Source organism: Chlorocebus sabaeus, chromosome 8 (genome assembly GCF_047675955.1).
Source record: "Chlorocebus sabaeus isolate Y175 chromosome 8, mChlSab1.0.hap1, whole genome shotgun sequence".
Lineage (NCBI taxonomy): Eukaryota > Metazoa > Chordata > Mammalia > Primates > Cercopithecidae > Chlorocebus > Chlorocebus sabaeus.
In genome coordinates this window covers 117,097,601-117,123,718 of record NC_132911.1, presented here as the reverse complement: position 1 = coordinate 117,123,718, position 26,118 = coordinate 117,097,601, and the positions used below count along the sequence as shown (strand labels likewise).

Genomic DNA, 26,118 nt, shown 5'->3' with positions numbered 1-26,118 from the left:
AGATTCTCCTTTTGAATTCTGTCTACATTTGTGTTACGGGGTCCTCTCCAACTTCCCATACATATTTTACTTCCTCTAAGAGAATTTAAAGTCTCCTTGTTTCTGCTCCTCTCTGCAACCATAAAATTTATTATGAATACCTGGAAAGTATGGATTTTATCTTATTTATCTTAGTTCCTTACTTGCCTCCTGTGGTACTTGAAAGACAGTAGCTTCCTAATATATATGCTGATTATCAAAAGCTTGTATAAAGTGGGCAAGTGATGTAGAATTACTACTGTATTCATAAAAGTCATTTATCAGCCTATGACATTTTACAGTTTACAAAAAGTTTTACAGACATTATCTCATTCCAGTCTCATTCATATGAGGTCACTTATTTTGATGGTAACTCTACTAAAATGAGGAAAGAAATTTCTGTCTACATTCCTCCAAAACTGTTGGATCCTTAACAACGAAACCAGCAAGTATGTATGTAATTAATGAATAAAAAATAGCTTGAATTTTGAAACCTAAACCATCATTTCATTTGTTTTGAATCTTTTTTAAGAGGCAACAGAATGGTCTTATATATAGGAACACTTCCAATTTAAAATGTTCCTTGGCTTTCTTGCTCAAAAATATCATTTTCCCAGGTTTAGTTTTAAAAATCTGAAATGCTTTATAATGTATATGCTCTATATATGCCACTGCTGGAAGTTCTCTTGTTTCATTCCACCCTTTTATATAAAATTTGGATCATACTTTCTTCTGCACAAAGACTTTCTGATTTAGTGTGCTTGAGAAACATTTGAAGTAATAGTTTGCAACAAAATTATTGGGCTTAATCCAAATTGATTGTTTTTGGTAAAACTAAGTGAGGCTCAGTAATCTTATTTAATAACCACTGCAGTTTATTCTGATGTAGTGGCCTGTAGATCACATTTTTGAAAGGATTGGTGAATGTAGTCTAATTGCTATGATTGGTATTGAGTACCATTTGTTGCTTTGGGGGTTCAAATATCAATATCTTTAGGCTTTGGTTTTCTTGCTTGTAAAATATGATTTTTAAAAAATACATATTGATATGGAGAGAGAGATCAGTTCTAACAGAATATGCCAGTATTGTGCTAGTCAAAAAGAGTGCAGGACCGAATAAATGTAAAGCTCTTATTTATTAGATGTTTCCTATGTGCATGTACTGATCTAAATTGTCTTTATGCATCAACTCAATTCATATTCAAAATCACCTTACTTAGCGACATATATTTCCGTCTTCATTTTAGAGAGAAGGAAAGTGAGTCATAGAGAAAGCACATAATTTGCTCAGGAGCCCACAGCTTGTAAATGGTCAAAATGAGATTGAAATCCAGGAAGTCATCTTTGTAGACATCTACTACCCCCACTCTTAAACACTATATTTGGACTCTGCCTACCAAAATAAAAAAGGCAAGGGAGGGAAGAGCTAAAGAGAATACTGGCATATCTTCTCCTGCATTTCCATATATTTGGGCTTTTCCAAAACATTTTGTATTTTTGGCACAATATTTCTTAAACTGCAACTAAAATTCAAGGCTGTTTCAGAGGAACAGTAAGAATGGTGTCACTAAAGATTTTCTACTATTTGACTATCTCAACTTTATATTTAAAGGTTCATACAAATGTCTAAAAGAAAAGCATGAATGTCCCCAAATAAAATGTAATGCATGTAAATAGATAATTTTCATATAAAAATGACCTGTAAATATGAGGAAAATGTTCAATGGAATTTTAATAAAAAGCAAATTAAAACCACAATGTGATAGCATCTTTTCTGAATTATGTCTTCTAGTGTTTTCCAATTTCTTCTTTTCTCTCCCCATCCTTGCCATAAACTTTAAATATTATTGCTTCCCAAGTACCATCTTGGGTATTTTATCTTTTCCTACAGAATTCCCTTAGGAGATTTTATCCTCTTCCATAGTTTCAAATAAATGTTGAAGAATCCACAAATTCAATCCCCAGCTCTGACATATTCCTGGGGTACAGGCTTATATTTGACACTTTTGTTCCCACAAGAAAAATCAATGCCAAAAAGTGTTAGGAAAAGCCATGATGTGAAGTCAGTACAAGGTTTATTCAGCACCTCTACTTGGTAATGCATTCCTATTCAGCATTGAGACCTGGCACACCATTCATGGAGCATGTATGGATTCAGTGAGCTCATTTTTCTTTGATACATTACATCATAATGACTAGACATAAGCAAGATCTGTCCTTAATGTTTTAGGACATTGGTAAATTGTTTCATTTTTGTGTCTATTTTATTGTGAATGATTGTGGTTTTTATTTTTATTTGTCCAGAATGCTCATTTATTTTTCTTTTTAAGATATTAGGGTAAAGTTTTAAGGCTCTGAGAATGTAAAGTTTGAAGAAATACAATGAGGTTCATTTTGATCATGTCTGTTTTCAGTGCCTACAGATAATCCAGGTAGAAATATGTACTAACTAGTGATGTTAGGGTTTTAGGATTTTAGGGTTTTCAGAAAATTGGGTCCTGGTAATTGACTTTTGAATTATTTATTAGAGTTCAACAAGTTTCCCAAAATTAAATTGTTTGAGCCAGATGAGCAGTTTTTCACAGGCTGATCACTCCTGTCTTTCATTATCATTTTGCATGATCATTATGCATATTCTGGTTACTAAGCTATTCACTAAACTTCAATTGTATCCATCTATTTTGATTATAGGAACTAACAAAACAGAACAAATTTAGACTCCATTTTGGGTGCCCACGCTGGTATTCTGCAAACTCAGTTTATCCTTTGTCAGGTGACTTTCCACTAGGTTCCACAAGTAAAAGGTGGTAGAAAGAAGACAGAAAGGAGAGAAAACCCTGGCATCTTCCTGTGTTCCTGTGTTCTTGCTTTGTTTTGACTAGCAGGGGAGCTCAGTGTGGATTTTCATTTAATTCTCCAGATTCTTCTAGCACTTTTCAAAACAGCCTCCTTATGCCTTCTCAGATGTACCACAACGAGCTGAGTGATTTCCTATCTTTTGAGAACTGGGTTCCAGATCTTTGGACCCTTTCAACGAACCTATGCATTCTAATAGACCAAAACCTTTGCGTTTGTTTCTCCAGCTCTAGAGATGGAAGCTGCTGTTATTTCCTATCTGACACCTCAGTGTTTCACTTTATTTCTCCTTTAGCAGCTTCTAAACATATGTTATTTCTATTGAAACACTTAGTATGTTTTTTCTCTTCCTGGCTGGATCCTGACGGATACACTCTATAGATTTCCATCTGAAATCTTCAAAAATGAATAGTGCTTTCTCTTAGAGGAATCAGAATTCATTTATTAAGCATATTTTGAGTGCCCTCCAAATGTCAGGTACAGAGTTAGGTGCTAGGGTTTCTAAGTGTTAAGGTAAATAAAATATTTTCTCGAGAATACTTCAGTTAGTAGAGGAGAGAGAGAAGTCAATAATCTTTATAGATTATGACAAAAGATTCGTATTTCAACTTTATGGAGGGGATATGAGCTAAACTATCAAGACATATTTTTAAGTATGGTGGAAATTTGGGGTAAGAGATGAATATTGAAAGGTAAGATGAAACACACCCTATATATTTGTTTATTCCAGGTTGTTTTCTAAAGTCAGTAAGAAATAATAATGCAGTTAATCTTAAATCGTATGCATTAGATAAGTTGCATTAGCCACAGTTGAAGAATGTTTTGGTAGGAGGAGCATTTGAAATCAGAGGGACCAAGTGAGAAGGTGTGGTCACCCAGCTGGTGACACAGCATCTGCATAAAGGAAACCAGAGTTGGAATAAAAATGATATAGATCCAGAATTACTGATAATAAAAGACAAGAGTGATCAGCCTGTGAAAAACTGCCTCTCTGGTGCAAACTATTTAATTTTGAGAAACTTGCTGAACTGTAACAAATAATTCAAAAGTCAGCTACCGGAAGCCAATTTTCTGAAAACCCTAAAATCACTCCTTAGTGCATATTACTACCTGGATGATCTGCAGGCACTGAAAATCAACATCATCAAAATGAACCTCATTGTGTCTCTCCAAACTTTACATTCTCAGAGCCCTTATCTTTCTGAATTGTGCTTCTATCTTAATAGAACAGATGTGTCTGCTTTTTGGCTCTTTCCACTCAACCAGGCTCCTCAACTATCTTTTTTCAAATGTGCGTCTCTCCATTTCTACTTCTCCTGGGCGTGCCTGTGTCAGACTCCACAGTTGTAATAAGGACTATTTTAGTAGAAATATGTGTGTCCCTTTTTCTGTTTTTGTTAAATCTCTCTTCGATACTGTGAAATATATCATTCTACAGCACAGATTTGCACAGGTAACTACTTTGCTTAATCCTCTTATTGTTTAAACTGATCCCATCCTTGCCCATCTCTCCACTTTCATGCATTAACTTTCCTAATTCCCCTACTCTTTTTCAGTACATAGCTACCTGAACTCCTTAAGACTTATGTTCTTTCATTTCTCCCTCTGTGCCTAAGTGCTATTCCCTCTCAGCAGAGTGTCCATTCCTCCTCTTCATCTTAACCCATGCTTTCACAGATTTTCTCATTGCCTTAAAAATTTAACCTCTGTGAAATTCTAGAGTGTTTAACAACTATTTTATTTATTTATTACCTTTATGTATTTTGAGACAGAGTCTTGTTCTGTTTCCCAGGCTGGAGTGCAGTGGCATGATCTCAGCTCACTGCAACCTCCGCTTGCCATGTTCAAGGGATTCTCCTGCCTAAGCCTCCCATGTAGCTGGGATTACAGGACTGGTCCACCACACCCGGCTAATTTTTGTATTTTTAGTAGAGATGGGGTTTCATCATGTTGTCCAGGCTGGTGTGGAACTCTTGACCTCCAGTGATCCTCTCACTTAGGCCTCCCAAAATGCTAGGATTACAGGCGTGAGCCACCACGCCTGGCCAACTGTTTTAAAATTCTTATGCAGAAGTGACTAGTAACCATATGCTGAATAGAATCACAACGTTTATGAGACTTCTAATATAGACTCAAAGGATTTCCTCATTCAAGATTAGTCTCTGATTCTGCATTTTGGTAGGTGGTATTAATGTTCAGAAAAAAAATTACTAAATTAAAGTACCTTAATTATGCTATAATTCACTTAGTTATTTTTTCCAAAAAATATTACAAAAATGATAAAGAGAAAAATCACCGCCCACCAAAATGATAAAGGACTAAAATGGATAACTACTAAAGAAGTACAAAAAGCTAAAAATAAAAAAGACTGACTCATCACTCATTGTAAATGCAAATTAAATAAATGTTGGCAAAGCAAAACTGTAATAATATTTTTGATTATCAAGTTTTAAGTATTTAAAAATCATAATAACTAATGCTAATGAGGATGCTGTGAAATTAACATTGTCTTAATTAAATATTCTTAAAAGCTTAGTAGGCACAATATTTTTAAAGAATAATTTAGTAATACATACAAAATACCTTTGTATACTTTAAAGAATTATAATTTTGTAAAAACAATTCCACATCTAGGACTCTAAGCAGATGTTCAGATGTGCAACCCAAAATGTTTGTTATGGTAATATCTATAAGGGTAAACATTTTAAACAGAAATTCTCAAGCAATATTGAGATATTAAACAAATTTTGTTCAATTAACTGTAATTAGGTATATAAAATGTATTAATTTTTAGACACACTAATGTAAATTAAATAAATGTAACTCTGAATACATGATATAGTCATAAGAATTCCAAAATTATCTATTTGTGAATGAGCAAAACTAAAATAGAAATGAGTAAGTTAAAATAGTAGCATAGGTTATCTCTGTGTGGTGGGATTATGAATTATTATCTTTATGCTTTGCATATTGTGTTTCCTAAATTTTTCACTTATGGCCTTTTTTATAAAATCATATTTTACCTCCTTTATTGAATTGGCCATTTGATTATCTTATTAATGTGTTTCTTGCCCTCCGAGGCCATGCAAGGAACATGTACCTTTTCTTTCCTTCATCACTGTATCCCTAGAAACTACCATATCATGGGCATTAAAGTGCTTTAAATGTGGGCTTAATAAATAAAAAAACTTGACAGCACATTAAAATAAGGTTTTTTTTCTTCAAAAGAGGTAGATTTATTCTAATGAAGTTTAAGCTTTGGAGCCTTACATTTGTTCAAGCCCTTCAAAAACACTAAATGGACATTAGTAGTCTTATTTCTGCAATTTTGCATTCTTTTTCTTAGGGTGAGGTTCCCAAAAGAATAAACTTCAGGCCTTTAAAAACCTAGATCTGTTTCTGTTTCTGGGATAGTCTTTATTTTTATTAATTTCTTCTTCATATATAAATGCTTCATTTTGCAGAACCCCTTGTAATTCCCAAATATGCTATATAAATTGATTTCTCTCACACCTTAATTATTCTATGAAAATCATTTAATTTGTGTTTCTCTTCCCACTTGCACTTGGGAGACCATTTTAGCTTACCTGTAGTGATAAATTCATACCAGCTGTGTCAAATAAAGAAAAAAATCTTCTGAAATAATTCAACAACTTTATTGAAGAGAAACATCTATTTTTGAAGTCAAGAAACATTGTGCGAGCTTGGCATTTATATATGGAGACGGGATTTGGATCTATTCCTAGCTGAAAGAGCTGACTGCCTGGAAAAGGCCTGAGGGAAGAAGTGAGAAGCAGTCTTCTGAGGTTTGCCTTTTTCTCTTTCTTTTCTTTTTCTTTTTCTTTTTTTCTTTTGGCTTATTTGTTTTCCTTCAGACTGCAGGACATCAAGACACGGTTTTCTGGCCACATCACATATTCTGAAAAGCATTTGGTCTCTGAGTGGCACATATCAAAGACAACATGAGAATATAAAGCATTCCTTGGGCAAAAGGGAACCATCATTTGGTGACATAAGTCAAAAAGTAATTGCTTTAAATATCTATTTGCTTGAGAAACAGAATATAGGCATAGTTTAAAATCATTTTTGTGTTATTACGGAAGTTTATTGTTCAAGCAGTTTGGTTTTGAGTTTGGATGTGTTAATAAATTGTGGTTGATGTTCATTGCCAGTCTCTGCGAAAGTGGCAGTAGTTATTTATTTATCTGCAAGCTGTGAAAACATTAGTCTATATTCAGATCCATTTCAATAAAGGGCATTTACAGAGGTTCATATTTTTCTAATTCTTTCTGTTTTTCTTTAAATTAAAAAAGGAAACACATTTGCAGTTTTTATATGTATATATTCCAGTAATATATTCAGGAAAATATCGTTCAGAGACAGGGAATTTTCAACTATTGTTTTATTCACATCTTAGTTTGAAACATTTTATGATGTGATGATAAGCAACTTGAAGTTAATTGAAAAGAAGTGTCCTGTTAAATTAGAATAAGATAAACCTGCAAAAGCATAATTTTCAACAAAAGGTAAAATTACAACTCTAATGTAAATATCAAAATGAACATGTTAAACAGTTTATTTACTCATTAATTAATGAGGGAATCCCACAGATACTATAACTGGTTAAAAAAAGAACCTTTCGAAGAGCAGACACAGTACAGATCATGAATATTGAAATGAATATGCAAATAAGGGCAAGTTTGCCTTTTTCTACAGTGAGGTGGGAAGTGATTTAAATAAACATCTACTGGACAGGATCAAATTTGCATGTGACAAGACAGGAATTAGTTTGCATTGCTATCAATTTTCCACAACTTGCAGAGCTGTAAGATAGCTTTCATAAAACAGGAATCTGATGAACAGGAAGGGTGTACTCTAGTGCATAAATAATGCATAGTTTCTATTTAATGATGCATATTTATAGATTTTCCTGCACATATAAGGCTACTGAAATATAGTCATTGTTTTCTGTTTTGTAGATATAAGATAAATCTCAACTTTGTTCAAAGATTAAAAAGCACACAAATATTATATTATTAGAATAATTTCCAAGTAAAATAAAATGTCATTGAGTTACAAAGGGGACTGGAGAAGCTGAAGATAAGAGATCCATTGCAACCACATTCTTTTATAGCCACATTCTTTCTATTTTTATTACTGGTACCTTATCTGCTTAGGTGCTGGAGCTAAAAACTTCTTAGGCTACATATGCAACCTATCACCTAGCCCTTTTGTCGGCCTCCACTGTCTGTTTCAATCAGTTCACTTCATTTTTATTGCCTTCTTCCTAGAACAAATAAATTTGCAATGCTTATATGCCATGTGGAATATTGTTATATCTTCCTTACTGGAACTGTTGTATTTACTTATATTTTATACCATTATGTTATCCACAAAATACTCAGAACGTGTGTGTGTGTGTGTGTGTGTGTGTTAATTCTCAGAAAAATCTCTTTTTAGCAAGAGTTCATATGCAAGTTTTTTTTTTTTAATTCCATGCAGAAGACAATAATAGCATGTTTTATTTTTACCCAAATGGGTTAATGTTCATTATAATTTACTTCCTCTCCTTTTGACTACACTAAAATTATCCTGCTGTAGAAAATAAAAGATCTCTTTTCATTAACCCACTATTTCCCAGAGAAATTATTTTTAAAATGTAAATGAAATGTTATTAGTATCTCAGTTAAAACCTAATGATAATACACAGTTTTTCACAGAATGGAATCCAAACTTCTTGTCATGGACTACAGGCTCCTTCGTGATCCCTTTCTATCTCATCAATTTTATCTTGTAACATTGCGCCTTGGGGCACATTGCACTTCTTTCAATTTCTTTAAAGTAGGGTTTCTCAAGTTTAGCTTCTTATGAAGGGCTTTCGGCACTGAAAAATATTTAGCAGTATTTCCAGCCTCTATCCACTAGATGCCAGTATTAATCACACACATAAACACACACACACACACACACACACAGACACACATACACACTTCAGTGTGACAATCAAAATTGTTTTCACCCATTGCCAAATTTCCCATGGTGGGGAGTGGCAGTATCTCCCCTAGCTGAGATCCACTGCATTAAAGCAGCAAACATTCTTGCACGTGGACATTCTCATGCAAATTTCCTCTACAAACAAGGTTCTTCTTAGGTTCCCTGCATGGCTTCCTCCTTTTTCACAAATTTCAACAAAACGTCTCTTATTCTAAAATGCCTTTCTTGTCCACTCTAATGTAAAACTACTATCTATCCTATCCTCTGAGGATTAAATACTATTCTTTTCTTTATATAACTTACCACAATATATAATTAAAACGTTTACTTATATAATATCTACCTCCTCAACTAGACTATATCTCTAAACAAGGAATGTCAGTTTTGTTCACCATTTCGATAAGTTTGTTTCTTTATCGTATATTCAGGTCTTGGCACGGGACTGACACTGAAGAGGCATTAGATACGTATTTTTTGAGTAAGTGAATGCTAAGTTGAGTTGAATTTCCTTTTCATAATACAGGATCTTCACATTACACCATATTCAGAAGTTCACAAATGACTCACTCTGCTTAGCAAAATTGTGATACCAAGAATAAATGTCGTTCTAAGGGTTATGTCTATAGTACAGAATGATGTTTTCTGTACATGTTATATTATTATTAATCCCATAATGGAACTTTTGGAGAAGCCATAAAAATCTATGGAATTCTGTGTAATTAAAGAGCTATAATCACTGTATCAGTCCTATTTATTTGTGTATTTATTTTATTCCCTGAGTAGTTTATCCATTTAAATACAAATTTATATGACCATTTTGAAAATCTTCCAAAAAAGCAAGCACACCGTTTTCAGGCGTGCTCCTCAAGTTTATTTTTTGGAAAATATATTTTAATTTTTTTCATCTACGTGCTACTTTGAAAGTATTGAATAAATAACTTTTGGCAGATAAATCATTACTCAACACAATCTGCTGTAACAATTTTGTGTTGAAAGCTTATTTTTATGCATAATGGTATTGAACCCCAATACAGATCTCAAAGCAAGTTAGTATGATTGAACTGAATTGCAGATGGTCCAACTCCAAGTGTGGTGCTTTGCTAAAATTAGAGTTTCTATTGTTTGTAAAAATAAATATTTGCATGTTTTATAAATACTGTCTAACACAAACTCAAGTAGAAAAATTGAAATATGTACCTTCTTTGGATTAAAAGTATAGCTCAAATGAACTAAAGTTCAGCTTTCAGATAGCTTGCACATAAGGCAAAATCTTAGGAAAGCTCCCAATTTGCACTGTAATGTTAGTTCTCTAGATTTCACTTTTGACTTATCAGCATCTCCAAAATTTGATAAGATAGATAAATCGCTTTCAGATATTATTTTATACCTGGAATATTTTATTTATGTATATACTGAAATAATGTGTTCTTTTCTGTATTTTAAAAATAAAATGATGTTAATGAAGGTAACTTTTTTTTTTTCAGCATCTAAAATATTTTCAATAAGAGGGTAGGATCCAGGGTTTGTTTTTGTATCTTCGGCTGACCCTTCGGTCTCTAGCGCACTCGAACTTCCGGCCTTGGAGCGGATGTAGGGTTCCTAGGGTTTCCGGGGCCTTGCCAAATGCCGGTAAACCCCGTGGCCTTTTCGAGGACCGGAGAGCCAGATGATGCCGCAGCCCTTGGGGGAGTCCAGAGCCAGCTGGTCGAAAGTGAGGATCTTGCCCAGCGCCCCGCCCCGCCCCACCCCACCCCACCCCGCCCCACCCCACTCCCCAGAAGATATGGCTGCGGGCCCGGCTGTCACGTGCAGCACACACACCTTTAGTTTGGTCACCCCCTGAGCCCTCATATCATCCGTTATGACCTCCACAACCATGGCTGTTTTGTTTTCCCGGCCAGGAAGCTTCATCTTCTGGATCATCCAGGAAAGGGACAGAGGTGGCCGGTTGTTGCCACTCATAAACAACCTATTCAGCACAACCTGGTTGAATGTGGAGTTGGTTCCTTGGTCAGAAACCTGTACAGCTTGACCAACAGCCTCAGGTAGATATCCTGGCTCTTGGGCTCCTTGCGCCGAAACTTTCGAAACTTGTGCTAAAACTTTGTTGTGGCGGGTGTCAACTCCCATGATGGTGCCTCCTGCCTGGACAGGTCTGGAAAGAGAGAGTGGTAAACCTTCTTTTGATGAGGATTTCAAAAAATTGGATATCAATGTTGTATTTTTTACATATTAGTTTATTTTGGACAGCAAGCGCATAAATAATACAGAAAAGACAGAAGACAGAATTTGCCACCTACTGTTAAGTGTCTTGTACATTCCAACCCCTCACCTCCCAGTTTTTGAATGAAATGGTAAATTTTCTACAAAATATATTTTTTGTTGTTATTATTATTTGAATCAAAATATGCATTACTAAACAGTTCTTGAACATGTGTTTACTTTTAAATACCCTCATATAAGAAACATACCAAATTATTAAAGATATGTTTTAATATTTCATATTAAAGAAAAATTAATTATTAGAAATGTATACATCAAATAATTTTTATGCCTCAAAGACTATTTGGAAGTGTCTACCTCAGGAACCTATTTTTTAATATCAACATCCTGCCTTTAAAAATAAATAAATTTTATCTTCTACGTTCAACTGAATAAATTTATAAATGTCCAAATTCATGAAAGACATTGAGTCATCTTATTAAAACAATGAGCTTGAGTTCATCTTAAATAAGACTTGCTAGATCAAGTAGATTTTGTTTATATTTTAAAACTATATTTGCTTTATTTTCAAAGTAGTTTTAAATAAGCTTAAATGCTCTTACATACTTATAATAAAATATATTAGAAAACCTTAAGTTTTACTTTAGCATTAGGTTGTATACTAACAATGCTGCCCAAATTAATTAAGAGCATGTTAAAATACAAATAAGGTTTACTTCTTACCCGACCAAACAGCTTTCATTATAAGATGTTGCTTATATGTATTTTCATTCTGGTAGAAAGAGACTGCCATCATTATTAGGACTACAGCTAGGCAAATATTACAACCACATTTGGAAGGATATTTGCCATTTCAGCTGTGTGAAGATAACCAAATAGCTGGATAAACATGACTCGATACTCTATACTGAATGTAACTCGCTTCATATAACTTATTAAACTGTCGAAGTATGATTTTCAAAAAGTTAAACATTACCCCACACAAGTATAGAATATACACAACTTAAAATTTTAGTTAACTCATCAGTGACTAAACCATCAAAGTGTTAAAACTAGTTCAGAATGTATTTAAGATGTTGAAAATTTATAGATACCAAAGAAAAAATATTGAAATCAGATTGCAAGTCTAGATACAAAACTGGGGCTAATGTCCTACAGGGCAATGTAACAATCACTTCTGAGATTATCTTTTCTACTAGATGGAAGATATTTGTTTCCCTACCAGGAAAAAATCAAGAGCAGATGATTTCTTAGAGCCTGTGCTTTAATCATTTGCCAATTGAGAAAATAAAAGTTACATTCATGTAGATAATTAAATCATTGAGTGAGCATCTTAGACAGTGCTCCAGGATGAGACTAAAAGAACACAGCACTATTTTTGCCTAAAATTTTGGTAAAAAATTAGAATATCATAAACAAATTTAATTATGTAAGACTTCTAATACTTATTTCAAGTTTTCTTTATCTAAGTAATTATGAAAACCATTATTCTAGTTCTAAATTATCCTGGCTTGTTCTTACTTCCTGTGTTCTTCTAATTCTTATGTAGGTCATTTCTCTCATCTTTTAGTCTTTCATAAGCTACTCCTATTTTATGTTGGCAGCATTTTAAAAAATCAAATCTCGCTAATACTAATTGCTGACTCTTCAGCAATTAGCAAATTGTTCTGGGGAACAATAATTTTTCAATGGTCCTTCTTGGCTTCATTGCTAAGGAGGGTTCCATCTTTCAATGCTCTTCGTAAAGTATTGATAGTTTCTTATTTTCCTCAGCATGACACATTTGTGTGTGTGTGTGTGTGTGTGTGTGTGTGCATTAAATAGTCTTTGGCTTTGAATCCATCTGGAACTGTTTTCTACTGGCTGCCTCTGAAGTCTACCTACTGCTTTCAGTGGAAGGGGGAGAAATAACTTCTAAATTATAGTCTAAACTAAGAGTGAATTTTACATATTAGAAATATGTTCTTGACAGACATTAGCATATAGTAGATATTCGTATATGTTTGTTAACTGACTGATAGCAATATGGGCATCATTATATGTTATTAAGTCTCTTTTCTGGTGTAACAACTCTTTATTTTATGGGCTACATTATCAATTATTTGGGGAGCAAATGAGGATTTCCTTAGGCAGAATACCTGTTATCTAGTCCCATTATTGAGTGATGTACCATTCTTAGAATGACATCGTTTTTCACCATTATCTTGAGACTGATTTTGTAGGTGAGGGAAAGCCATAGAGAAATTTTGGTAAACTTCTTTATATAACATAAAATTCTACCTTTTTTTAAATACAGGGTAAAGTGATGGTTACAACTTTCAAATAAAAAGTTGTTTTATATGTCAACTCGTAAAACGCTATCTTCCAACGGTAAAAACAAACAGAATGATAAGTGCATGGCCACGGATAAAGGTATAGGCAGCATTAATCTTACACTCATGCTAGATCCTCATGGTATTATGGTGTTCATTTTATTTTGTTTTTTATTTTTATTTTTTACCTTTTAACAACAAGGTGCATATGGCAGTGTACACAAAGAATAATTGAATAAGTAATAAGATCAGAAGGAGAGTTAAATAGTTAAACCAACAACTCTTGCTGAGTTATATTAGGAATGCTTTCAAATGCCCTCAATTCCTCCACAGCTGAGCTCAAAATATTATAAGTAATATCGATGTTGGATTTGAAAAACTGTGAAAATGTCTTACTCCAAATATATATATTTCACTAGATTTCACTTGTCTGATATGCCTACTTTTAATGTGTTTATTCACGTTTATTAAATATTAGTGTGTGTGAAAGTAGGGTGACAAATGAGGAATGCAAATTTGAACTTCTATATTTTTCAGTATTTCCTAACACCAACCTTCTTATCTCTAGAAAAAATTTAAGGAAGCTGGAGGTAAGAGTGCTGTGGTCTGAATAAGAATTCAGACTTCTCTCATTCATTAAAATAATGTGTCAAAAACATGCAAGAATATATGCCAATGTATTCTTCTTATAGGTTTAAAATTTTTATTTTAAATCTTAACATTGACATGTATACTTTTTTAATACCTCGTAATCTAATTATCAGACTGTAGCATTTTTCAATACATGTGTTTCTGTGTCTATACCTGTATGCTAAAGTGTGTATGTATATGATTGTTCTCTGCATTATTTACTTTACATAAGCACATTTTAATGTAAATATGGATAGATGATGATATTGAGATAAATGAACAAATATCTAGATATTATATATCTAGATATATGTACAGAGAGAGAGAGAAATTTGTAGATATTCTTCCTAATAGAAAAATATTTAATTGGACCTGAATTTTAAAGAGATATTCAGTTAAATATTAATTCATGAAGTCCCATTGTGGCTTCACAGAAATGAAATGTCACATAATTCTTTCATATACATTTACTGAAATTGAGATATAAAGAATATGGACAACTCTCCCCAAAGGAGTAGTATAGATTACAGGGAACAATATATCATAGTGTATATCTATTGGTCTGTGAGTCAGGTGACCTAGGCATAGTTTCAGCTCTTTTAGCAACTTCATGTGATGCCTTAGATACGTGATAAATCCCCTAGGTTTTCGTAGCTTTTAATGACTCCAAAGTGACAAATTCTAAGGTCCTTTTCCATTTTTCATGTTAGTAACATTGAAAGAAAATTATTAACCCAAAAAGTAGACAAAATTTCAAAATACCAGTAAAGTTAATAAACATCTTTATTTCATATATAAATGTATATATGTGCATATATATATACACACACACATATAATGTAAGCTGAAAATGTTGGGCTGTGTGCATTTATATACATATACATATTTAAACAATTTTTAATACACAAATTAAAAGGGAAAAAATATTGTGAGCAAGCGTGTGTAGTACCAATGGAGTAAAATAGGGATCAAAATAAAAAAGGTTGTGTGTGTGTGTGTGTGTGTGTCCATAAAATCAAATATAAACATCACCAATTATTTTATTTTTAAATAAGTCAATAGAAAAATTATTTTTTCAAGTAAATAAATGCAAAGATTTTATTTTTTTTTTCCTGAGTGGTTTTGAGTACAGATTGAAGCAGGTGTTACATATGAAAGCACAGAATATAGGAATACCATCTGTGTGTGTCTACTTCTAGCCAAAATTTTTTCCTTTACTGTTGTTTAAAGATTAGAGAATTGGATTCTGCTTTAGAGTGACTGTTGGGACTAGTAGCTAATCCTGTTGAAGATTAAATGAAAATGCTAATTTTAAACAGTTAAAATTATTTTATACCATTAGATAGATACATTTTACAGCATAATACACTTCTGAATTTTTTACTTTTTAAAAACTGTGTATAAATGTGTCTTTTCTAAGCTTTTGGAATGGTATAAAATAAAGCTATCAGATTACTTACAATTGTGTGCCAGCATCTATGAGATTGTATAATTTGGGGGATAAGATCAGGACTCCCCCTACTGGCTGCATGCTTTCTTCATCTGCATCAAAATCAGGGCATAAAAAACTCAGGAAACACTAAATATTTAGCAGAAGGGTAAGTTAAGATCCTCCAATCCAGCTTCTCATCTTATGTATGTAGAAATCGAAGCTCCGAATATTAATGGATTAATACTTGTATTTATCCCCTGTAGCTTCAAACATCTAAATTACCTGGGGTTTACCAACCTAATATGGTAACCACTAAGAATAATAAGATAACAAAGGATACTAACTGTGGACTTTGTGCGAATGTGAACTTTTTCAAAACAATATTGTTATGGTACTTCATACAATTTTTAAATTACAAGATACCTTGGGGAACTAGCTTGTTCTCTGATTTAAAAAATTGACCTCCCAAATATTTAAAATATAAGATAAAAATCGCACCTGGCCTTGCAGAGTCACAAATCCTGAGTGAACAGTTAATCAATGGATTAAATAATTTGGACTTCAACTTAATTTTTTTAACCAGTGTGGAAATATAGGCTATCACTAGCATTTTCCTAATACTCATGTAAGTCTAAACTATTTTTTTAATTCTACTTGCTGTAATATTGTTCTCATTTGAATACTCCCATATGAGCAATACCTGTTCATATATGTGAAAAGTCTTAAGTTCCTTGCTGGCTTTTTACGTTATAAGCTAAAAACCACAATTCATTCAACCATTCTTCATAGAGCCTATTTCACAGTTGTTTAATACTTTTGTAGATCTCTTAGGAATCTGTGTGTGTTTATTTCCCTTTCCAGATTGAGTAGCTGACACTACTCTTCCTTGCTTAAATACTCTGTAATTCTTAGATGTAATTGATCTGTGATTCTTCGCCTGCATCCCACTATGATTTATCTTGATAATCTTCTACTGTTATTGACTCACTTTAAGATTATAAACACTGTCACTGAGTTTCAAGGCAATTGCCATCTGAGCAATGCAAAAGCAAATAATAAAAAGATGAATAAGAATAAGCTTGATTTGAATAAACTATAAAGTTGAGAGAACAAACAAAAATGTATAACAATTGTACCCTCTGTTGTCATTCATAGAATTGTCAGAGGCAACTTAGAACCTGCCTCATGTACTGCACAAATGCATATGTATTTAATATTTACTCTTTGTAATTTACAACTATATATGACCAAAAATTAAAGGTATAAAATATATTGATATTCCCAGTATTCCACTTAAAGTTTATCAAGTAGCTACTTTATAAATGTTTTTTAAAAAATATTTGGAAATAATAGAATATTGGCTTTATACTCAAAAAGGAAGTAGTTGTGTAATACAATTGAGAAGACAAATATGTAAGCAACTCATTACAATAGAAAAATGGCACATTTATTTCAAAATCATCTAAATTCTTGTGAAATAGCATACATTTTGTGAAGATTACTCTTCAAAAACTATGTACAATTTCAAATGTATGCAAAAGTAGACAGTATAATATGATTAAGTTCCACATACCTATAGTGAAGGTAAGACAATTGTAACTTCATGGCCAAGCTGGTTTCATTTATATTTGAAATTACTCTTCTCCTCCCACAGATTACGTTGAAACAGATCTCCAGAATAAAGATAATTTTTTATTAATCTTACAATGACTTTACTGCATGTAACTTCATGATACAACCAAACTCTTCAGAGCTGCATTTTTTTTTTTAATGGGCAAAATATAAACTTCGTAGAGAATTAAAGAAGACCTGAGAATAGCTCAGTAAACATGGCATGATGGTGTAATAGAGTAAGAATATCAAAAGGGATGGAATTTATTGCCAGAGATTTATTGCCAGAGAAGCATACATAGTAAAATAACTGAAAAATGAATGTATATAATGAACTAGTAACCTAGAGTGGGTGCAGGGGATATGTCTTGAAAGATAGCATGAATGTGTTTGTGAATGGCTTAATTTTGTGAAAATTTATATATACATTCAATAAATGGTTTGTAATGATCTTTCACAATATGACTTTTTGTGAAGTTAAGCTTCAGTAACAATTCATTGATTCTACAGTTGTCTACAAGATAAAATAAAAAAAAAAAAAACCTAATCACAATTTGGCAAGGTCATTTAGATTCTATCTTTTAAATAAAAGCCTGGAAGATGCATCACAAGTTTATGTTCCAGTCACATTCAACGACCTGCCACTCTCGTTTGTTATACTATTCTGTGTGTAAACATTGTTTTGTACTCTGTCAGCTATGTTTTTCCTTTTGTGAGCAATCCTTTCATGTGTTTTTTTCAAATTTATTTAAATATTTATTTTAATTGATATACTAAATTATATGTGTTTATCATGTACAACATGATGTTTTGAAGTATATATACACTGTGTAATGATTAAATTTAGCTAATTAATATATACATTACCTCATATAGTTAGCAGTTTTGTGATAAGAACATTTATTTACTCTCTTTAGCATTTTTCAAGAATGCAGTATATCATCATTAACTATAGTCATCAAGTACAATACAATAGATCTCTTGAAGTTATTCTTTCTATGGAAGAGTAATTTCGTATCCTTTTGCCAACATCTCCCAATCCCCCACTGCCAATTGCCTCAGCCTCTAGTAAGCACCATTCTACTCTCTATTTCTATGAGTTTAACTTTTTTTGATTCCACATGTGAGAGAGATAATGCTGTATTTGTCTGTCTGTGACTGACTTATTTCGCTTAACATAGTGTCCTCCATGTTCATCCATGTGATTGCAAATGATAGGATTTCATTCTTTCATAGCGTCTTAATAATATTCCATTGTGTGTATATAGCATGTTTTCTTTATCTATTTGTCTGTTGATGAACACTTAGGTGGATTCCATATCTTGGCTATTGTCAAAAGCACTGCAATAAACATGGGAATTCAGATATCTCTTTGACATTCTGATTTAATTTCATTTTGATGTATACCCAGCAGTGGGATTGCTGGATCATATGGTAGCTCTAATTTTAATTTTTTGAGGAAAATTCATACTGTTTTCCATAATGTCTGCACTGACTTACATCCACACCAGTAATGTACAACGGTTTCCTTTTCTTCACATCCTTACCAGAAATCATCTTTTATCTTTTTTGATAGCCGTTCTAACAGGAGTGAGGTCATATCTTATCAGAGGAGAAAGTTCTTTTTTTCTCAAGCCAACAAAAACAGATTCAAGATAAATATATATAGTAAGAATTTATCTAATAATTTGGATCCTCAAATTTTATTTTATTATTATTTTCATCACACAGTCCTTGGGACCGCTGTGCATTGATTCACTGAAATGTGAGTGAAATTATTTTTTACCTGAATCATTATTTTTCTGTAAAATATGGTGAGAAATCGATAGAGATTTACTATAATAAAGATATGCTGATCTCAGGAATGAAAATGAGTAATATTCTCCTTTTGTTTGCCTCACTTGCCACCATTAAGCACACATTAAATTATATTTACAAATAACTTTTATTGGACACTTTTCATTAAATTATATTTCAATGCAGTTGTTTCCATTCAAGGATTAGTTTTTAGAAATGCAAACCCACCATTCCTTGGTGATTCACTGTAGTGCTTCACTATTCTCATCAATCGCAGATATTTTCCCCAGAAAATATTACCTTCACTGGAAAATACCTAAGATTAAGGGATTATAATAGTAGGACTAGATATGAATTTAGATATGGCATGCATTGACAGAAAATTATAAATGATATGTAAATATTATTCAGTTATTAGGACACAGAATCGGGTCTTCATAATACAGTTTTGAAAGCCAAGATTATTGACATTGTGTCATCAGGGCACCACTTGCTTTGCCAGTATTATTGCTGCTCAACCTTATAACTGCAGATAAAAGGGTTAAACATTTTGATCACTTGGATTTTGTGTTAAACTTGAGTTTTTAGGAAGATAATGTGATATATAAGGAAAGGTAACACATTAACATCTTTATATAAAGAAACATATTTATCCATATTCTTCTAGGAAACACTGCAAAAGAAAGTTCTCAATTATAGAAGACATACACACTCATAGACATACACATTGTAATATTGCTTAGTGTTGCTAAGTGTAAAGTTCTGGGGACTGAAGACCAGTGGTAAGTCTAGTAACTCAAACTTATCCATGACAAGAGCCAGCATATTTATTAAATTCCTGGACATGGCCATCTGACTTTGGAACTTGAGACATCTCTCCTGAGGTTAACATCACATGGGGGTCAACCAAATGAAAAGGTTCTGTTGTAACACAGCTGGGAAGGTGAGTTAGGATTAGTCAAAAGGGGAAAGTATTTAGAAGTTATTTATTTAGAAGTTTAGTAGCCTGGCGATTGGCCAAGTTATGCCATTTTGGGGCAAAATTATGTGAGAAAAGAAAATTTTTATTTGGCTTCCTAAGGAGGGCAAATAGGAAGTGTAGTTAATTTTTTCATTCTTTATTCAACAAATATTTATGTACCAAATAATGATGCAGTCAGTAGCAAATCAGCAGGTAGCAATACCGCTCAGCTCCCATGATGCTTCCACTTCGTTGGTGGAAATAGACAACACACATGCAAATAAATAAATAAAATAATTTAGATTGCAATTATCATGAAGAAAATAAATGAGGGTTATGCTAGACAGCATCCAGGGAAGAGGCAAAGACACTTTAGATGTGGTGGGCCAGGGAAGTCTATTTAAAGAAACATGGTTTGGGTTGAGGCTTGAATTATGAAAAAGAATACAGTCATACAGCTTTCAGGAGATTAGACTTTTCCAAATATACAAAATAACAAGTGTAAAGGCCCTGAATAGAAGAGCTTGGCTTGTTTGAGAAATGTAAAGGAGACCAGATGCAAGAAGACAGCAAGAAGGTGTACCATGTAAAACGAAGTTACTGTATAATTGTATTCTATAATATAATAATATGCAAATATAAACAAAAAAAAAACAAAAATGAAGTTACTAAGATATGTGGGAATCACATTTTGAAATGTCTTTTTAGATCATGGTGGATTCAGATAATATTCCGATTTCAGTAAGATGGCTTCTGAATTTTGGAAGAATCATAATTGTAGTTTAAGTTATAATAGACAAATTTATGTACAAGACATTGTAAAGCAATATCTGGGATTTGAAATAATGTAATGGATAAATTTATACCTTATAAATACTTAAAATATTAAAAAATGAAGTAAATTTGCAAAATTCTGATGGAGATTTATTTTACTTTCTTCATTATTGGTTTAAAATCTTCATGAAAAAATTAAAGATATAAAAAAGAATATAGAGCTTAAGTTGAATGACATAAGTATAGCTAATGAAGAAAACATGGATAATGTCCTGTTATTTCTAAACAGGAATATGTGTTGGAAATTTGATAGCATAAGTAATTATATTTTATGATAATAAGCATTATCCAAAAGCATTCATTCAATGCAGGGAAATACTAACTTGACTAATTATTCCCTGGAAGTATATTGTAAATCTGATTTAATTGACTCAATCACACATTTGTCAAGAATATTTGCTCTCAACCTTAAAAAAAGTACTCATTTCAACATATTTTGAAAGCTGTTTTGAAGACTTAGCTTAAAGGGAATAACCTAATTTCAATAAATATGATTTTGTTGTATATTTAAATACTGTAGAGAAAAGAGAACATCTTTAAAACCAATGATTTCCATAACTCTGGTTTTTGTTTTGTATAATCATTGTACAAGCATAATTTGTTCATGGTTAACACATTATCCCAAGATACAGTAGATATTAAGATATAATAGGTTACATTTAGAAAAGTTTATAAAAATTTTCTAGCTTTACTTCTATATTGTAAATCATGCAAATGAGCAAGCTAATTTTGTCAGTGTTATAAACACACATACACTCAAACTTCTAGTTTTCTCAAGACACCATTATAGAAACAAGAAATGCATTCAAATATGCATAAAATGATTAGCTGTTCTCAATTCTGATACAAGACAAAATGAAGAAAATTTGCATTTTAAATCATTGGGGGTGTTGGAAGATGGAGGGCCATGCTTGTTTGCACTGTTGCAGATTATAAATTAAATTATTGCATAAAACAATCTTTTAAATCAAATACAGTTCTTAGTAAAGTATTTGGGTTGATTTTCCTCATCATATTTCTGTTTTTATTTATCAATATGGAAATATAATGGGGGAAGCATTGAGGTCCTTTATAGAAACAAAATGAAGGTGTCAGAAATCAGTGTCTCTCCTCCAGATTTGTCCTTGTGTCCTACAAAGAATATCTCTGTGAATAAACCCTCAGAGGACTCTTTGGTGAGGTATGAAAGGCAAAAATCTGCTCAAAGAGATTCTTTCTCCTACAAAATAGAAGCAAACAATACAAAATAAAAATAAAACCTGTGGCAACAAGGACAACAAGCAGGATGATGTTGCCTAAAATACTGATATGTTTTGGCATCAAATCCTAGAGCATTCTTGCCCCCACCTTTTTTGGTGAAACCGATGCAGTCTTAGGAGTACTTGGTATGGTGAAAATGCCAACTGTCTAGCATGTGGATAAAAGTATTCTTGGCTAAATATTTTTTAAATTTATTGATTAAACTGGATATGTTGTAAATTATAAGGAAAAAGTATATAGTTCGGTGGGTTTTTGGATCATTTGTTGTTGCATTCAACTTGAAAAATTCAGTTACTCAGTGATACATATAAAAATGACAGATTATATAGATTGATGTAAATATTCTGACACATTGAGACTGATGATTATAACAGAACGACACTCTCATTTTATTGACAAAACTCACTTATACAGACACAGTGGGACAGGCACATATATTTCAGATAGAAACCTATGTTCGGGTCCGATTTTTGTTTGCTGGCAGTGAGTATCATTTATCTTGTAACATCATGATATGATACTGACAACAGCTGAGTCAACATCTATGATTTATAGATATTGAATTAAAATGTACATAATCTATTTTTAATTTAAAAATACAATGTAAGACATCATTTTTTTGTGATGCTGTTTCAACATATTAGCTTAAGTTCTGAGTTTCATTCTGACCAAAGTTACGTGGAATGAGGTAAAACTGAAACTTTAATATAAAGCTCTATCTCTAAAGGATTATACATTTCATCCTTTGACTGGTTTGCAAATTCATTTTATTGTAATAGCACTTTTATTTTTACTCCTGAATTATGAAATATATTATTTTAGATATAGCTATTTTATGAGTTATGTTTCAGGTAACTTTCCTCAAAAGCTGTTGATCTATTCAAGAATCTGACACTTTTGAATCCTTAATAGCAGTTTAGTTTTCAGCTTTTTTGGTTGATTTTTCTTCCATGTTAAAATGAGTTATTTAGAATTTCCTTCTGCTTACTTTCACTCTAATCACCATGAAAAGTCATAAACCCTTGCTAATTTTCCTTAAGGAAAGCTCATTAGGTACTTGCCTTGGGCATTGTTATAGTTCAACATTTCACATAAATGTATTCTACAGAACATTGGTCTCCTGAGAGACATTGAGAGATGCTCCATGAGAAAGGAAAGAATTCCAAGGACGGTTTGTTGATAAATCTGGTGTACTATACATTCTCACATTAAAATGAATATAACAGTGTAAATAGCTAAATTCTTTAAGAGATTTGTGGTCAGGAAACCTTTTAATTTTTATAAGTCTTCTGAATAGTATTTGAATTCAGAATCCTGTTTTGTTATTTAACATGTTTTGGTATCTTTCTAGGCTAACACTTTTTTAAAAAACATAGTTTTAGCACAGAATGAGTAACACAGCCACAACAAAGCCTTACATTGAATTGTGTCATTTTCCAAATTTTTATGACATGGCAAATTTTAGATCTCATACATATATGGAGAACATATAATAATAAGAAAAAAAATTCACACCTTTAAGTTACTGCAGCAAGAAATCTTCAAGTGTAACTGGTATTGCTTAAGGATCCATTTAAATCCAAATATTTTATTTTCTTTTTAATCCTTTTATATATGTCCATTGTCAGAATTTGATTTGGGTATTTTCCTTCAAAAAACTAGAACTTATTGAAATTGAAGTACATGTTTTAGTAAAATATTTTTAGGCTAGCATTTCATTTCCAGATTCAATATTTTTTTTTCTTTTCAAGTGTTCTTTTTAAAGATAACTTAAAAAATACAAATGTAAAGGTAAAGCAGTATGATAATATTCTCCTCAACTATATATAGAGTGATTACATCCATCCCTGTTCTTGTCCCCATGCTTTACACATTTTCTGTATCAGATCCTTTAAAAACAAACAAACAAACAAACAAACAAAACAAAACAAAACAAAACAAAACAAAACCCTTTAGGAGATTGCCCTACATCACACTGTAACAGCTCTTTTTAAAAGCCAACTCTGGTAAGGATAAGTAAGCCAATGGCTCCAGAACTATTATACTCATAAAAACACATGAGAATTCTTTAACAAATGGTGCTGAAACAATTGAACATCCATATTAAAAAATAAATTTAGACCTTACATATTTCATAGAAATTAACTCAGATCATAGAACTAAATGTAAAACGCAAATCTGTAAGACTTCTAGAACACGTAGGAGAAAATCTGTGTAACTTCAGGTTTAATAATAACTTTTAGATACAATTCCCAAAGAAAAATCCATGAAATTCAATAATTGATAAGTTAGACATTATTAAAATTAAAAACATTTTGGTCCATATAGTAGGCTGAAAATGTGTAGTCAGAGATACCAGGTCCAAATTCTTGGAACCCGTAAATGTGAACGTGTAAGAAAAAAAGATCTTTGTAGATATGATTAAATTAAGGGTCTTGACATGGAGAGATTATCCTGGATTCTCTGGCATCCAAATGCAGTTCTTATTAGTGAGAGGTGGAGGAAAATTAGATACAAGAGGAGAAGGTGATGTGAAGATGGAAACAGGCATTGGGGTGAAGCAGCCACGAAAGAAAGCCAGCAGCCACCAGAGACTAGAAGAGTCAGGGAACTCATTCTCCACTAGAACCTCTGGGAGCAAGGCCCTTCTGAAATACATCCTCGTCAAATTGGTGTTAAATTTCTGGTCTCCAGAATGGGGAAAGAGCAAAATAGTATTGTTTTAAGCCATTAACTTTGTGGAAATTTGCTACAGCTGCAACCAGAAACTAACACACTCTGTGAAAGATACCATTGAAAGAATTAAAGAACACACCATGGAATGAGAGAAATTATTTACAAAACATATCTGATAAAGGACTTTGAAAAATACAAACATGCATGTAAGCAATTAACTATAAATAAGAGAAGCTTTTGATGTGTTGCTGTAGCTAAGAAACTGTTTTGTGTAATTTTCGTATGAACTTCAGGAGTTGTGATCCATACCATACGGTGTCACAATGATCAATGTGGTATGGTATAGGCTTAACTTTATGAGAGTCAATGTAACTTAATGGTAAAGCCTGATCAAACTCAGAATCCAGACATATCTGGATTTGAAATCTTGATCTACCACTTACTGTGACTTGTTATACAAATTGCTAAACTTCCCTAAACTGTGATTTTCCAGTTGGTAAGAGGGAATACAATAGTATCTATAACATGAGGCTGTTATAAGCAAAAAATAAGTTTAAGTATAAAATAATTTCAACACAGTGCTGGTACATATTGAATTATCATTATTTTTCATAATAATAATGTAATTATATGTTATGTAATAAAGATATAATTATAATATATGCAATATAATAATAATTACTATTTTACCATAAAATAATGTATATTAGTTTACATTATTCAATTGTATGCTATAATTTTCACACATTTTATTGTAAAACATACATTTATATTCAGAAAACATTTTCACATGTTCCAGTTTTGACTGGACAACCTTGAAAGAGGAGTCTATCATGACTGGAAAAGCAGCTCTGTCTGTTCTATGGATTCTATCTTGTGGTAGTGCAAGTTGCTAGGGCAAAAATAATTTTAAAACTTTTTGTTATGTTCTTAAAGTTTTTCACCGAAGAGGACTTGAGCGGTGAGAGGATGAATATTTCAATTGCTTTTGTTTTTACATTGTGCTACTAGGAATAAGATTCAAGGTTAATTAGTTCCCTTGTGAAGATCACTTGAGCAGGATTTTGGTTCATGAGAATTGGTATCTCATGAACCAAAAATGTTATTTCTGTTTGGATGGGTTGTGCATTAGAGCTGCAACTGTTTAGATTCTTTTAACCTGGGCTCTTTCTGTTACGAAGTTAGAATCAGAGAACATAATGGGATGGATCTTCATCACTGCACCTGAATGTTTTGTATACTTCTTTTTGGCAGGCATAAGCACATAGACGCTACTCTGCGGGTGTAATTGAAGTATGCTTGCCCTAAAGAGCTGCAGGTGTCTTGGCCAGTGGAGCTTCTAGAAGCTCTCACTCCTCGAATGATGAGTTGTCTTTAAGGCAATCCAGTATCTGGGTTCTGTAAAACACTGTTGAATAAGTCCATCCTTAAAGCTATGTGTATATTATCATGAAATATTATACAGCTAAAGTCCTTTTATAATGACATACAGTGACATAAATGAATTTGAGGTA

At 32.5% G+C, this 26,118-nt stretch overlaps 1 protein-coding gene and 1 pseudogene across 2 annotated transcripts in view; one reads left to right on the top strand and one right to left on the bottom strand.

The window, feature by feature from the left end:
• Positions 1–26,118, top strand: part of CSMD3 (CUB and Sushi multiple domains 3) — a 1,272,067-nt gene that overhangs the window by 51,950 nt on the left and 1,193,999 nt on the right. The window lies entirely within an intron of this gene.
• On the bottom strand, positions 10,328–11,465 carry LOC140712239 (large ribosomal subunit protein eL18 pseudogene; annotated as a pseudogene).